Source organism: Phasianus colchicus, chromosome 13 (genome assembly GCF_987193195.1).
Source record: "Phasianus colchicus chromosome 13, bPhaCol1.hap1.1, whole genome shotgun sequence".
Lineage (NCBI taxonomy): Eukaryota > Metazoa > Chordata > Aves > Galliformes > Phasianidae > Phasianus > Phasianus colchicus.
In genome coordinates this window covers 4,650,012-4,666,110 of record NC_143448.1, presented here as the reverse complement: position 1 = coordinate 4,666,110, position 16,099 = coordinate 4,650,012, and positions in this window count along the sequence as shown.

Genomic DNA, 16,099 nt, shown 5'->3' with positions numbered 1-16,099 from the left:
ACTAAGCCTCTCACAGGAGCTCTTCCTGAGGAATGGGAAGTGTCTCTAAGAATAACCATGGCTGCTGTAGAGCAGTCAAGGTTCATGAGAGCCTCCTGACATCACACCAGGAAGGTCTGTGCTGCAATGTGATACTCAAAGAAATAACCTCAATGTTCTGCCAGTGACCACTGCCAGACATCATGGCATCATTCTTGCAGACAGAGCCCTTTGTAACTTACACGTGTGAGCCAGGTCTTCCTGCTTCCTAGTGATACCAAAAAGCCACCTAGAACTGAGGCTACAGGAGCACCTGGTCATCTGGGTGCTTTATTCTTTAACCGTGGTACAGCACCTTACCTTAGAAAAATGAGGCTACAGCATCTGGGTCTGCATGGGTAGCTCTCCCTGTCCCAGTGCTAACAGGCAGCATTCAGGTTGATCAGGATTCAGCAGAACAGGAAAAAAAGACCAGGAAAGGCCTGTCAGAAGGAAACAAAACGAGAATGTAATCCATGTAATCCAATCCTCAAGTGACTGTGATTGTTAACTTCATTTTTTAAAAGTTACTACAAAACTAGGCTTAAATAGAAAATATTGAAGTACTGAGTGATAGAAGGCACAAGTTCATCACTGGAACGAACAAGGAATGTAGACATCTTTTGTTCAAACACACAGCTTTTCCTCATACATTTTCTCCTATGTACGAACCTTTTTGATTAATGGCTTTGTGCTTTTGGGACACTGGGAACAATGTTTAAAGAATATGGCTTATATGGCTGAAAACGTTTGTTTTGACTTCCTCTTACTAAGACAGAAATGAAAACTTCTAAGAACGTTTCAGGAATTCTTGCCACACCAAATAACTTGTTCCAGCTCAAGAGGTACCTCTCAAATAGTTTTTTTTTCAGTGTAAACATAATGATGTCATACTGACGGTGGGAAGAGAAAAACTTGGCTGTTTAATTTGGAAGATTGCTAAAAATGATACATTCAGCTCTTCTAGTCTAACAATGCAATGTTTTTATAGTTCACAATACCTAACACCCTCGTTCACATTAAACAAATCATCCTGAGTTCCTGTTGAAATAACACACATCCTATCCTTTCTCTGTGTACGTTGCCACATTTGGAAAGAAAAAATAAATCTGTTCTATAATAAGATCCCGTTTTCATCCAACTGCACATAAAAACACATTTAACAAACACAGAGAAGCAGACTGAAAACCCATGCAGAAGGATGCACAAGAACATCATACATTCTTTAGGTATGCACTAAGTGTATCATGGATGTCTCCAGCCAACATAAATTTATATATATATTTTTTCTTTCAGGGATGCTCTGGTTGCTCCTCCCCTAGTTTTCTTTTCTCACTTTACTTTCCCTTTTTCCTGTCTTCCACCTTCCTTAGCTCTTTCCTCCTCTTCAGTCTGATTTTCTTAACCTTTCATTCCTCTTGGATCCCCTTCCCCCATGTCCTCAGCTTGGCTCACTGTTGTTCTCCAAAGACCCTTATTTTGCTCTCCCTCCTGTAAAGGATGGCAGGTATCTACAGAGCTCAGTTCCTAGTTGGGGCTTCCATGAGCAACACACCTTCTCACCCAAACATCACAGTTTATTTATTACATTTTCTCTCAAAATGGGAACGCTGGTGATTAAAAAAAAATCATCCTTTTAGATTCTTTTCTCTAGAATACTACATAAGCTAGGAAAGCCCTCCTTGTTAGCACTGTATGGGCTACCAGTACATGGCAATGGTGATACAGCAGAACTGGGATCGAAAATCAAATGAACAGTTATAATTTGCATTTGCAAGAGTTCTTCAGTAAGATATAAAATGAAAGACTAAGGACAAGCATGCATTTGAAAATATTGAAAGCAAAAGTTAAGGTTTACAATTTTGAAATATCAAATGTCAAATCTATTAAAGAAATTACATTCAGAAAAAAAAAATTGCTTCATCATTATGAATTAAATTTGCACAATTTTGTCCTTTAAACTATATCAAATCAAAACAGAATATGAGAAACTGCAAGTCATTAACAATGTTGTTAACTACTAGTAAACAATCTCATTTTTAAACAAGACTGAAGGAGTTTCTTTAAACATTAGCAAATATGAAAAAAACAGAAATATAAGTTTAGGTAGACTTCCTTGCCATTGTCCTCCACTTCTTTCTACCCATGCCCAGAAGGATCAGTTTGAAGGAGGAAGAGAAGTTTAGTTTTCAAAGCTTACTTAATCATTTCCTTTTCCACTTCCATTGTAATCTTCAGCCCTTTCCTGAGACTGCAAACATCAACAGAACGCTCATAGAACTCATGCAGACTATGGGCTGTAGGGTAATAATTATTTACTAGACACATGGTAGGGCCACAATCTCACTTCCAATGGGTTACCCAATAATGTCAGGAAGATAAAAACCAGAAATATTTATTTCCTAATAAAATACTTATCAGGTAGATGGAAGGAACATTTTGGTTAATGTGCAGAATCTTTCTTTCAAGAGGCTGTGGAAGTACAGACCTGTGCAGCAGTTTTCCACTTCAGCCTATTCCATTTTGAGGGCAGTATACTGGCTTCATAAAAGAGAAGCAAAATGTTTTGCTGGCCAAGGCCTTGGCACGGGAGACTCCTCGAGTATTAGCAGTCACTGATATTGACATCAAGACATTAACATCTTGAAGACAACATGTGCTCTGCAAAATTAAGTGTATAGGTAGGGGAAGATTCAACTGAAAAACAGTTGCTCTGAGAGTGCCATCTGAAAAGGTGCCAGAAGTAAATCACCACTTACCCTACGAAGAACAGAAGCAAGTGCTTGAGCCTGATTGAGATTCCACACAAGGCTCGTGTCATACATTTCATTCAATAAGACAATCAAGATGATTAGGGAGTGTAGGAAAAGCTCATTAATGGCTATAGCAGACATTGAGTCAGCCTTTCATTTATTTCAAGTGCATCCGGATAGTTTTCATTTACTGGATTTTTAATTTAAAGAAGTGAAATTTATGTAGACAGACACAGGCCCCCGTGTCGTATCACTTCTTGTTCATGCCCAAAAGTTGCCACTAGGTTTACTAAAGTGATACTGGCAAAAACTGACAACAAGTGCTTTACAATCTGCATGTTTCCTTTAGTTAGTTACTTTACTTCAGGTACTTAACATCAGCATAAGAATTTAGCTAGGGATTTTATCCTTAAGATGCAGAAGAGAACCCCAAAGCTATAATTGATGACAATACTCCAGAGTATCCCTTCAGCTTCAAGGACAGACAAATTCTGCATACTAATTACTGAGATTTTGGAAGAAGAGTTACAAAAAGCAAAGAAAATATGATGGGAATGCATGCGATTGGCAACAACTGTGGCTGAGATTGCAAAACAGCACCCTTTAATGAGAACAACGTGGAGTGTGAACTGCTATTCTGCCCATTTGAACCACACAACAGTACTATCTCAGAATTTACAGTTATTAGGAAAGCAGAAAATCCATCTTTTCTATGCAACGCGGGTGGAAACAAAGAAAAATGTGGGGTTTCTCTTTTCATTATATGTAGAACAAGTTTCACTGCATGTGCACTCCTAAACATGCCTAAGCATTTTGTTTTGTTTCTGTAACTGGAGCACAGGCACCACAGTTTCAAACAAGAGCAAGAAGAATGTTGCACAACACTGGAGACATGCAGCAGAGAAACACTGACCAGATTTCCTCCGTCGATGGCAATTTTCTGACCACAGCAATACTACAAAATGGAAATGAAAAATTTCAGTCAAAATCCAGAACCAACATAGCAGGAAGCATATAAGCAGGAAGCATATCTGCTGCGTGCCTAGAGTAGAAGAACACAGAGGAACAGCAGAGTCAGACCCAATGCCACAGCTGGACAGCAAGGCTCAAGAGAGCAGTAAGTTTAGAGCGGGCCATAGCACACTGATTCCACCCAACCGAAGAGTAGAGCCAGAGGAGAGCGTATGGGATAGGCTTCCCACTCCATGTCTGTGCACACCTCTGGAGTCCTCCAGACCTTTTACAAACCTCTCCCCAAGGGCAACATGCTGCGGGCAGAGCACGAGCCGGCACTGCAGGAAGAGGGAGCCACCGCCAACTGAGACAAGGTTCTGCATCACAGCCCTGCAGAGGGAAGCCAAGACAGAAGCTGACCGGTAGCACATTTCTTTATCACCTGGGAATATCACAGGCCCTGTATTCTGTGTAATTTGTCTGGGGGAGGAAATAGGAGTAAAGAACCATAAAAATCTGTACAGCACAAGAGGCACGGTAGTATTTTACAGGAATTACTCCTCTTGGAAGCTCAGTATCTCCTCGTAGTGGAATGGGAGTGTTTTGTTTTTGTTTTTCTTTCCATTAGAGGATGACCTTTGCTCTAAGCACAGCCAACATCCACCAGCTTCCAAGGCTTGTGCTTCCCTAACAGCAGCAGATAACTTCTGCTGCTGCAGACTCCTTATTTAATGAAGCATTCATAAATCAAAAGCAGACAAAACTGATTCAACATTTGGGTGAGAGCTGGGAGCAGCTGAAGAGTGACCTAGTCTGAGTCACTGCCTGATAGAGTTTCAAACAGTTCAATAGGAAATACAGTAGAGTTCATTGTTGCATTACTCCCTGCCTTCCCCTCTGCCCCCCTCCAAAAAGCAAGTAGGAGATTCTTAATTACAAGTGCACTGCTACACAAACATCACTAAATATCAAATGAAAGATATACACAGAAACATATTTCTCTTGGAAATGTACCAAATGAACATCTGGTTGCCTCGTTATCTGGAAAAATCCATCAGAGGATAATGACAGCGCCATTAGATGCACCAATGTAATTAATACTATGTTTCAATGGGCTTAAACATGTAAAGTGCTGAATACTGCTATTAGGTGCATCCACAGATCCTACCTATTTCAGTGAAGAGTGAACCACTGATAACTGGGAAGATAGGCCAGGGAAAGGATGACGCACTGCTGATAAGCATTCAGTGCTAGCTGGAGTCAGACAGCAGGACACAACAGAAGGACGGCTGGTCTGACTACGCTGTATTTAAACCAATGTTTTAAAATCATCAATAACAGCTTTTAAAACTAAACTCTGCAGATGGACACAGGAAAGAAAACAAAACTTCAGGCTGGTGCTGCTGCACAACGTGAAAACTGCTTTATTTTAGCTTTGTTTAGTTTTGTTTTATAAAGCGGACGACTGCCCATATAAAAGTGAACTTCAAGCACAACTGGTGTTCGTGGTGGACTTCAACAAGAAAACAAGATTTTACAGCACTTAGGATGGTCACTGTGTTGGAGGAAGCGTGATCATTGCACAACATATGGCTTTTGCTTTAGAACTGTGGAGTTCTGTTTCACAGTGGAATTATGGCCCCAATACACAAACCCACAATCTCACTAAAAAAATTCACCAGCAAGGAAAATTCATCTGCAGTGAAAATCCTCCCTAAATGAGTCACTTGTTGGTACCTCTGTGCAGCACAGACTAATGCAATCACAGAAATACTCACGGAAGGGAACTCTAACCTTTCTGCTGCACACTCCCACAGGACCATCACAAACAATTGATGAGCCATGCCTCTGCCCAGCCAGCACTTGGAAACCTAGAAGGATTTCCAGCCAACCTCTTTCAGTACTGCTCTATCTTCCTGAGGGGAACGTTTCTCTTAGCATTCATTTAGAACCTTCCCAAGGCACCTGTGGTCATTGCCCCTTGTCACACTGACTGCCACAGAGCAGTTCAGCTTTGTCCTTTTCCTACCACCCTTGTGGTTCTCCTCCATGTAGGCAGACAAGAAATGACAGAGCAAAATCCTACAAGACATATTGTCTTAAACACTCTTCATCTACGGTAAAGCTTAAAAACTTTGAGGAATTAATACTTTCTACCCATCTCTGTGTTCTAAATCTACTTTTCCTGGCATAAAAAAAGCTATCGTAAACACACAATAAAATAATTCCTAAAACATCCGAATGAGGCAATAAACTAAGAAAAGAAAGCAAATGTTCTCCCCAGCTCAGCAAAAGCAATACTAAGAACATCCAGGTAGGTGGTTTATTATGGAGATACATTTTAAGAGGAGATGTACCTGAGAAGCCATCTGACAATACGCTAAAAGTCAATTTGAGATCTCTAAAACTGATGAAAAGGCACATTCTTTCCACAAGATGCAAAGAGACACGGAAAAAATTTACTCTGCCATCTTTTTTATAGCTCATAAAAAAAAAAAAAAAGCCTTTCTACATGATCAGACGTTGTTTGTTTGTCCTACAGCTGCCACAAACCGCACACTGCTGGCTAACCAAAGTAGACAGCAATGCAATCATGTGTCTTCCTGCCTCCCCCTTATCCAGATAAAATTTATGTTGATAGCACATTGATCAGATATTAACTATCTAGAAACCACAACCCGCATTGTCAGACAGCTGCGTAACACAGCCAGGTGATCTTAGACATACTTGATTGTACCTGCATAAAATCTCCAGCATCTATGGAACGTGCCTCATAGATGTGCCGAATCCTGAGACTCAGGAAAACATACCTATCTTTTGCCATTCACTTTTCAAAACAGACTTTTGATAATATTACAGTTGTGGATAGCTTCTCACATTGCCAAAAATGGCTCAGCTAATCAAATGGAAGTTTTCTATATGTTCAGGGTAGCTTATGGAGTGCCATCTTCCCACATTTAAAAACAAAATAGCTTATTTTGTTACGTAGGAGTCAATGTGCGATGAATGTGCAGTCGTGTCACTCATCACAAAATTCAGGAGAATTCAGCTAAGTGATTTGCAGAATCTGTGTTTAGCGATCCTTACTCCCAAATACTTAAAACTCTAGATCTGTCCTTAAACTATTCTTAAAAGGATTGTCAAATATGCCCACATGTAAAATATGATAATCCGATGTTAATTCTCCTCCTTACCACTCCGTGGATGCCTGGGAACAAGCCATTGTAAGTCTTAAGCTTGCCTGAGTTTGCACTACATTTGTATTCATTAACCAGACTCTTAGTGAGAACACTTAGAAGCCCATGACTTTTCTGATAGATGCATACATACACTGACTGGCTGCATTATTTATTTGTGCGCGTGTCCATCTATCCATCTGTCCTTCTCCACTCCTGCCTGCATTCAGATCTATACGTGCCTCTGCGTATTTACATCTTTCACCATTCTCAAGTCATTCAGCCTACTTTTCTGGCATCAGCTCTGGGAAACTACTGCTTTAGCTAATGCCCTCATGACTGAAAAAAAAAAAGAGCTCAGTGCACATAGGCAGGAAACAACGCAGAAAAAGTAGAATAGACAGATGGAGGTGTAAAAAAGGGACGTATTTATGCTAAATTCAAGAAAAATAAAGGGATTAAGGGGATGTCACAGACTAGATGATTTAAGAAGGGGATTTCTTATGAAGCGGGGATATTTCTCTTGTAGAATAGAAATCTATCATGTATTCTAACCAGGGTTAATTCTAACATCTAGAACAAATCTAAATCTTAAAACCAAGATTAAGAGTTGGCTAGTGCCATTTATTATATCTGTCAACTGTTTAACAAACCAGGGAGGAAATATTTTATGTTTGGATTCAGCCAATACAATAACAATATTTATAGGCTGCCTTGGGAGCAATAATAATTTTACATGGGTTTTAGTATTCAACAGAGTATTTACAGGGATTTGAATTATTGTAGCATGTTCAGATTGTTTCTTCCATCCTCTTTCAGAGATCCTGGATTAAAGAACCAAATCTCCCTTCTCCCCTCCGCCAATCTACTACACAAACTGTGTATGTGTAGGGCTATCACAAACAGCAAAGCAACTCGCTCTCTAAATCTTCTGACCTAAACGTGTGATCTTCTTTGGATTCCCACTCAGCTGGGGAGATTCATACTCCAGACCCAACACCTGAGCACTACACCAGTCTCACCTAAGACTACTGTCCCAATGTTTCTGCCCCCAAGGAGTCTGACAACTTACAGAGCACGAAGGTTTAACAAAGAAAACACAGTGGTCCTGCGAGATCAGGAGACCACGCTTGCCTTACATTCAAATGAGCGAGAGAGCTCTGCTCCTAACGTGCAAAGTATTTCTGAGAGAGAAAGGCTTATCCATCCCCGGAGCTACTGCTCTGCTCCTGCTTCATTCCACAGGCACATGCAGCACACAGTGAATACTCCAACTCAACTCATGCAAAAGAACCTTGCTGTTACATGATAGCTTTCACCTGATGCCATGCCTAACACATCTATCTACATAAATATCTCAGAAAACACAAGTTATCTATAATAGTAAATAGTTCTTTTCTCCTTCAAACGTCAGGCTTAAGTAAAAGATTTGGGCTGAACCACACGTGCTGAATGAGATGTCTTGGGTTGGATTGTCAAACTTGCCACCCAATTCCTGCACAACTTGGAAGAGTCACTCAATTCTGCAGTAATCCCTGCATGTGGAAATGCCCCTGGATGGTACACTAATGGAATGCTGTATTTGCTGTACAATTCTCATTGTAGAGCAGAGATGGGATGAAATCTGCTCAGGCAGTGGCTGTATTTGCTAGAGGGCATTGCACATCTAATATCTGGAAGGTAAGAAAAGCAGAGAAAATCTATAAAACTGCAGGAAGTTGAATGTAATGATAGCGACTGCAGTGACGTTACAGAGAAAACACCAGCATAACTACCTACACAGCACGAGTGCAAAGGGGGAATCTACAGTATTTACAGCTGCTCATCAACCAGCAAAGCCTCACTGCACTCCAGCTGGCAGAGAAACAATTCCTTTCTCATCATTCTTTTATTTTCAACTTGGATTTAGCAGAGTATGCCAACCTTTCAGCCCTGATGAAGGTGCAAGACTGGGAACACTGGCATATTTTTGTGAGTATAATTCATTGTTTGGTTCTGGTTGGAAAGCAGCACCATGCAATGTTACTGCTGGGTGAGCACCTGTCGTTAGAGAAACACTGGTTTGCTCACAGTGCTAAAAGCACAAAGGGTTTCCTAGAAAGAGATTTTTATTAAAAAATAAAATCCTCCTGAGCACACAAAGAAATAAAAAAAAAAAAGCAGGCATGAAACTATAACAGCTGCTCCAAAAGTAATGCCTCCTATTTTATTATGTCAGTCTACAGTATCAGAAATGAATTTTGGTGGTACGGCAGTAGAGAGCAAACCTTCCCCCCAATATTCCATTACATTTTGTCGTTGTCTGACAGAATGGCATCGCACATGGAAGCGCATAGGAAGCAAAGGTATGCCACAGGATTCCTCTGTGAAGAAAAAATGGCACCACTAACATTCCTCAATGCTTGCTGAATGTTTCTGGAGATCAAACAGGGGATGTGAGCGCAGTGAGTGGTGCCTCTCAGCAGTGCAGATTGTTACTAGCATGGCACGCAGGCTCTTGTTCATTACTGGATAAAGTCCATAGCTAATGGTGGTGGTGACCGTGTTGAAAGTCTTTTTCTGCTGAAAATGCACCCTAACAAATAGCGTTATTGTGCTCTTTGTATCTGTTGTAATTTCCATGGAAATAAACAGGAGGCATTACTTTCAGAACAACCCCTGTATTATTTCAGAACCAGATGTTGAAATACAAAAAAAAACAAACACCAAGAAATTGAATCCCTTGAGGATGCATTTCAGCTTTGTTTGTAGGACAAACTAAGGCTTAGCTCAAACACTGTAGGGTTCAGTTCCTTAAAGCACTGAAATACAGAAGATTATCCCAGTTTCTTTAAGTACTAAAATATGTCAAATGTCAATGGGAACAGTACAGGGAATGATACTGAGACCTTTTTCTTTGACATGGATTCATTTCAATTTACTGAAAAATGCCATTTGGAATTGAAAAGTTTTGATTTCAAGCTGTCAGAATATCCCATTTCATTTGCAAGTTATGCTTTGGCTGCAAGTATTTTATCTGTTCTTGGTTTCTAGAAATGGTTCCCCATGCCCCTGCGCCTCTTTTATTATGGTGTTCTGAAAACTCCACCACCAAGAAACTTTGTCCAGAGAATATATCTGTTCCTTGAGACAAAGAACTCGAAGACTTGATTTTCTTAGCAGCATGTTGCACATTTTGCTTTCCTACAACAAAATCATGTTCACAGACACTCTTATCAATGCATTCTGAAAACCGTGTTTTCCCTTCCTCTTCTAATGTGGTTTTCAAATCATAAAAACACAGCAAACACATGAGGACTGAAATTCATTCAAATGTTTGTACAATCTACAATTTCCTTGTCTTTCCTTACTGTTAACAGTATGAAATGCAAAGCCCTGTTGGTGAATCACAGTAAAACAGCAGCTATGCACAGCTCACATCATCCTGGGAATTTTCATCAAGTCCTCAAATCCATTTAATTGCTGCTGCAACTGCCCCATTCCTGGTAAACAAGGCACAAAACGTTGAAAGGAACTCCACAACAGCAAACAGAATCAGGGCTTCCTTTTCATTTGTCCTGCTTCCTAGATGTTGTTGTTATCTGCCCTTATTTTACACTATTTTTTTTCCCCACACATTTCTACATACCGTGCAGTTTGATACTTAGGTTCTGGATTATGTTTTGTCTGTCTCCTTTTACACTTCACTCTTTCAGAGGTTCTCCCACACTGATTTCCCTCCACACTTTTTCCGTGCTGTGGTTAAACACTCAGATACAGAAACAGATGCAAGAAAACAAAATTTCACTTATTCAGTCTCATCTACTGCAAAAAGATACAGCAACACAAGAAGAGTTAAGAGATTAACAGTCTGTCATTAGTAACCAAGATTTAGCTGGATAGGTACAATTATTTTACATTCTCACAGAAACAAAGTGTAAATTACTGTGCATTCCAGGAACACCGTTGACAGACACCAAAGAGCAGCTCCTGCACAGAAGCTCCTTACTATTACAGTCTTTTGCAATAGATTCCCCTCTGCCATTCACTGTCCAAATTTGCTTCTTTACGTTTAACTGCATTGAAGATGAAACTGATTCCAGAAGCGTAGGGCAGTAACGGCCCAGCAGGATCAGTGGTCATCGTGTGTGTTTCTGAGAGAGGAGGGGTCTAATGACATACATCTCAACATGGAATCAGGCCTTCTATGTATCTGTACATTAATTCAACATACTTTTTCAGTGCCCGAGTCTGCTTCAGCTGGTTTACAAGACATATGCAGCAATACCAAAAAGAAAAGCAGGGACATTAATACTTCTGGTAATAAGTAATGTTGCAACATCAAGTTTCCCGAAGAAGATTCAATGGCCTCTCACATTTACTAGCATTAAATCTTTGTTACTCATTCCTCCAGGACAGCTATCATGCACAATGCACGGTATTTCTGCCCGAATGCATCAATACAGAATTGTGGTATTGCCCTGAACATAACCATTTAAAGTACATGCTTGCTTTTATGCTCATCTGTTACACTAAGAACATTGGTAAAGGAATCACCTTGGTAATGCTTCAGAACACACTATAAGTATTCATTTCAGGAAAAAAAAAAAAAGAAGAATAAATCAATCCCTAATGTTGTACAGAGCCAACCTAATACACGTTGTGATTCTCTAAAAGTAATGATAAAATAACAGATTATTCCCCCCCATTCACATTTTACAATAATCTCACGTAGTTTAAATTACCTACATCTATCAACCCCATACATTGGTCAGGGCTGAAACAGTGTGGACCAAATCCACAGAAGTCAATTAGTTATGCCAATTTGCTCCAGCTGAGAATCGATTCTCAGTTGTCTTTACACTTCCCATAGAATATTCTGTAGGAAGCATTGCTTTAATGAAGCTCTGTCAGCATGTATGGGAAATGTCAACGAGATTCCTCCTCTCTGCCCTCTGCACTCTTTCAAACTAACAGGTGTGTTTTTACTTTTTTAATACCTAGAAAACCACAGCCTCTTAAAAACGGCAGACAAATTTGAAAGATGTTTGAGGAAACAGCTTCAATGTCAAAGACACAGCGTAAGTATTCTCCTCTTCTTCCTTTGGCAGGATTTCCCAAATATGCAATTAAATCATTAGAAACTCTCTTGCCCAGATGCGGCTGAGGTGGAATAATCACAAGGAATAAAGCAAACAAAAGAAAGATCAGAAAATACATTAACTTTTACTAGCCGTGCTGGTGTTTGTGCATTAGCATTTTTAATAACGATCTCATTAGCATTTAGTCCAACAAGCAAAAGAAACCTGTTTATTTGATAATTTATTTATTCTAAAATAACGCAACCTTTTTTATTTGCCCTTGTTATGAGCTCGCTAACGTTAAAGGCACCACTACAATCAGTTAAGTAATTATCATAGGATAAAAGCCTTCACCATGAAAAAGTTTTGTTTGAAAAAGCATGAACTGCGATTCTCATTGATAGCTTTCACTGAGTGCAGGATTCAGTACATTGCAGCACAAAGGCCTAGATTATCTCCCTCTGTTAAAGGCTTAAAATTCTACAACCAGACCATGCCAGTTACCAGTATCAGATTATGATAACAAGATCATGTTCAGTTATAAAAACAAGTGTCTAAACTTTTCTCATGTCACTTTCTATCTAAGTCCCATTGCTAGTGGTGAAAGGACCCATCTGAATGTGTGTAGAAGCTCATTTTAAAGCTAGCTCTTTGAACTGGATTCATGGGGTATTTGCATAAGAAGATTTGGGTAAAAAGAATGGGCTGGTGCTGCATCTGCCCATTAATATGCCTGCTAATTCAGCACATTGTAAGCCTATTGATGTATCACAAAAGGCTCAAATTCAAGGACAGTTATCCTATTGCCATTGTTAGGGTTTGAATTCAAGTAATATGTTCACTATAGGAATACAGTTGTTACAATTAGATATTTTTCTATAATGGTATAAAGAACCAACGACAATCAGAATTACAACAACACTGATAAAACTTTGGAATTCATGAATTCTATTATTTTAAAAAGATGCAGGTGCCGATTAATTTTGCTTTGCATAATACTTGCATCTAGAGTACCGGAATACTTAAAGAGCAGCAGCAAACTGTGGCAACGGAGCCTACCAAAGCAAGCACTCGCCCTTCAACGCTGACACACATTTATCTCGCTTACAAGAGTTGTAATAAAAAAACTAAAACACTAAACTGGGTTTTAACAGAGCAGAAGGAACACACGTGATGAGCACGAGTACACAGCGAGTGCTGCGCCGAAGCACCAACAGAAAACTGCAGGAGAGACCCAAAGGAAACGCACAGGGAGACCCGCACGTTGAGCCTATATGAACTCAGTCCTTCCAAGTACCAGGCTTACACCTGACGCTACAGCACAGGCCCCGTGAGGGGAGATGGCAAAGAAACTGAGCCTTTCCCCGTGCTGGCGGCCGAGGCTCCTTGGTGCCGTGCTCCCACACTGCGGCGCTGACACGGGGCGGCACAGCGCCGGGACGGGGCACAGTGGCGTTTTTCTCACTCCGCATCCCTCAGAGAAGACATCAAAAGAGCAGAGAGATGTGCTCTTTGTTTTGTTTGGTCTCTGACTCTCAACATGTGGTTTCGCAGGCCCAAACATCGGCACCTTTTAACCTATTCTGTTCAGCTTAGGCCTTGGCTTCATTTGAGCATTAGGGAAACTATAGTAACCAATAATCTGCCCGTCCCTGAATAGAAACTATGTACCTTGTCACACAAGAGCCCGAGGATCACCATTCGAGACAAGTTCCTTTACAGGCCCTCGGCTTTCTTTGCTGGGGCCCGGCCTGTCTCTGTGAAAAGGTGTCAAAACCCTTCGCCTCTTTGCAATGGGGGATCTGTGTTAATGTTAATTTATATTTAACAAACAGGATATTGTCCCCCAGAATGTATAAGTATTTGATTATCTATTACAAATGTTTTCATCAAGTCATAAACGAGGGCCCTTGACAAAAGGTCCTCCAGGAGCACTGGGAGGAGGGCTGGTGGGCATCACGGTGTGCCGGGCCGGCTGCTCAACCACCCGGTGCAGGTGATGCGCAGCCCTGCGTCCAAATGCCAGGAGGAGACGTGACTGTGATGGGAGCAGCAAAGCCTCCCTCCGGGCTCACCCTTGCTGAGTCAAAAAGCTTTCTGCACAAGTAAGCTGCAAAACAGAACTTTGAGAGTTGTTGGTTTTATGCACGTATGTATTTCGGTTGCGATCCGATCTCCAGCTTAATGAGCCTCCCCCCAGGCACTGGGAAAATGTTATCACCAGTCCCATTTTTCACTCAATCTCTAATCCTGCGCTGCACTGTCTTGTTATTAGCAGGAAAAACAACAACAACAACTCTGTATATCATGTAGATCAGAGCCAGGAAAGAAAGGAACAAATGTCAAGGGTTTGAAGAAGCGATTCACATCCAGCTTCATTTCATCTCTGTCACTCTCTCCTGACTCTGTCGTGCAACAGCTGACTGCTAACATATTTCCCTCCAGTGAAAGTGACATTTTTGCTTTCTTTCTAACATTAATAGGGAGGGGAGCTAAACTGTAAGTGTTGCACCAAAACAGCGCGCTGCAAATCGAGGTATTTGGTATGAAACTTAAGACCTTCTGCATTAAGCTCTTTCACTGTGACCTGACATAAACTGGCAACTGGCAGCCGTCTGCTTTTGGCAGCTTGGCATATTTGGTCATTTATTGGGTGCATGTGAAGATCAAATGGGTTAAGATTCTTCTCCTTAAACAGCAGGGAAAAGAACATCAAAAAGGTGTAAATTTCATTTCCCCAGTTTTGATTAAGTCAAGCATGAAATGAAATGTAATACTCTCAAGTGGCAAGGGTTTATACTATTGATGTTGTTACTTCTGCTTCACAAAGCCCAATCAGCCGACAGCGAGTTGAACAAGCTAACAGAGTTTTAGGGTGGCCAGATGGAGGGTTTTTACTATGGTTGAAAAGACAGCTTAGTGCTTGCCTCTTCAAGCCAAGTCAATGCCAACTGTGTGAAATCCTGGCCATTCTAACCCTTTTTTTTTTCCTTCCCTCCTCTCAATGCTGGTGGCTAGCACCATACAGGCCTGATAAAAGCAATCCCTTCAGCAAAACAATGTGCTGAATGAACATTTTCCATCAGAAGCGTTGTTTATCTTCCCCCAAAGCGCAGAGATTTCTGTATTCACTATTCAGATCAATCACATTACAGTATTTAAGTTAATGGAGAAAATACAGCTCATTTCAATGTTATCTGAAAGAAGTCCCTGCAAGAACGTGTTAGTTTTTCTGAGAGCAGAACATTATTTGCTTTAAATGGTGTGGTAAAGCAAAACTCTACTCATGTGCCACAGGAATAAAGATTTAAAACTGTACCTCGTTCATCCATTAAGTGAAACTAGAGTTAATTCAGAACACAGCAAGATGCACACTGAGAAACTCTTTAGATCTAGGACACAAAAGTAACAGGTCTTAAATTGAGTGTGGTCTTACTTCGTTAGGAAATTTGTCCCTTTTTTATAGGTGCTTTTTCAGGCCCCTTGTTCCCACTACATTCTCAAATTTAATGCTCTTGCCACTATACAGCTGGACTAGAATAGAGTGGCTTTAGTAAAGACTTAATAGAATCTTTAATGCTTCTAACAATCCACTCCCATTGAACTGCATTAAGTAGATATTATGGAAGGACAAAGAGCTAAATAGCTCAACATCAACCTCATTAGGCATGCAGGCAGGCCTTGAACCATTTTATGGGCAAGCCTATTGTTAGAACACTCACCAGGTTAGCTTTAAATTGCAAATGATACCCTGAAAGGGGAAGAGAAGTTTTGGAGAATGGCCTCACAGAAAGAAAATCATTTTAGGCTATAAGAAAATGAAAGGCATTGTTAAAATTGCTCTGACCATAGCAAATGAAATACATCATGGAGTTGAGAGGCTGAATGCTACACTTGAGGGTTTTTTGTAGCTTTTTTTCCCCTTGCCGTTCAAGAACGTGGTATACATCAGAATGTAAACAATATACAATCTGTAAGACTTAATAAGGGTGGCTCAACATACTATCCTTTGTCTGCAGTTAAACGTATGAGAAGAGGACAATAATTAACTGGATTGGAAAAAGACAATAAAATTATCCCCTTTGAATAAATGGCAAAGTGTGGCGAATACTACGTAGAAAACTTTCCAGCATTACAA